Below are 1,263 nucleotides of genomic sequence, written 5' to 3'. Positions count from 1 at the left end.
AAATAAAAAATTACATTATATTGAGAGTCCAGTGTCATTACCTATGAAGGACAATTATATTGTTCACTGCTCTGACTTTATTATGGTAGTGATTTCCTTAAAAATAAATTCTCTTTTTATTTGTCTACATACATTAATTGGTTTGTGCAAACAATGTTCATATGTAAGCACTTATCCTCCTTTGTACAGAGGTAGATAGATACTACAGCCAGAGAGTTGTTTCTTAATTTAACTTTCAAAGATAATAAGCTGAAGCTGATACAGTTCTTGTTCACCTTGTTAACCTTACCTAAAGGAGTGGAAATGTTTCTGCATTTGGTCAATAGCCAGAATAACAAGAATGATCAGCTGCATTTTGTCTTCTTTTGCTGACTGCTGATGAGGACAGGGATTCCTTGAAATCATATAAAGGCTTTAACACATGGACTGGGTGTGATGAATGCTGGAATGACAGACACTGAAAGTTATCTGCGCAGACAAGTGGCCAGTCTAGATGTTTGTTTTTACCCAAATTTAGTCTTTTAAGATACCAGCTTTAGCAAGAAAATGGAAGCTCAGTCCCAAAGTTTTTTTAGTCATTGGCCTTACTGCTAAACTTGTAAACAAAAATGTAGAATTATTCTGGCTACATTGTTCCTTTGAAATGTGCAAGTATGTTTTCTTCCCTGCTGTGAAGTTATCAAAGTCAATGGGCACCCAGCAGCCATCAAATGATGAAAGGTCTGTCACTGTTCATTCTAGCTGAATTTTTATTGTATTTCCAATGTTTCTGGGTTTATTTTTTTTAATAAACGTAAAGTAGTTCCTTTAATAAGCAATTTCAGTTTCAAAAGTATTTGATTATTTTATACAATTGAATGTTTTATAGAAAATTTTGGCATCACTGTTGGAAGTGAAACAAGGGAATATGCTGTCCCTACCCCTGACAGGCTGATCTAGTAGCCTGAAAATTTACTAACTGAATTGATTAGGATGAGAGTAAGTCTTTAGCAGCACTGTTAGCTTAAAAGGTGATACAAAGCAGACCAGTTTCCTCAGGTTATTGCTGGATTACTTCTGCTGTTCATAATTGACATGTGTATTCAGCAAACTCAAGAAAACTGTTCCAATTCTTAAAAAAATGGACCTAACTGTTGCAGAGCTGTTCTCCTGTATTTTCATTGGCTATAATTGTGTCCTTTCTGAAGACATGAAGGATGTGTCCTGAAACAGGCCTCAGATGGACCTAAACTTGATTTGGTATTTATGCCACTCCTTTGATTT

This window comes from Hirundo rustica, chromosome 1 (genome assembly GCF_015227805.2).
Source record: "Hirundo rustica isolate bHirRus1 chromosome 1, bHirRus1.pri.v3, whole genome shotgun sequence".
In the NCBI taxonomy this organism is placed as follows: Eukaryota; Metazoa; Chordata; class Aves; order Passeriformes; family Hirundinidae; genus Hirundo; species Hirundo rustica.
This window is presented reverse-complemented; position numbering follows the sequence as displayed.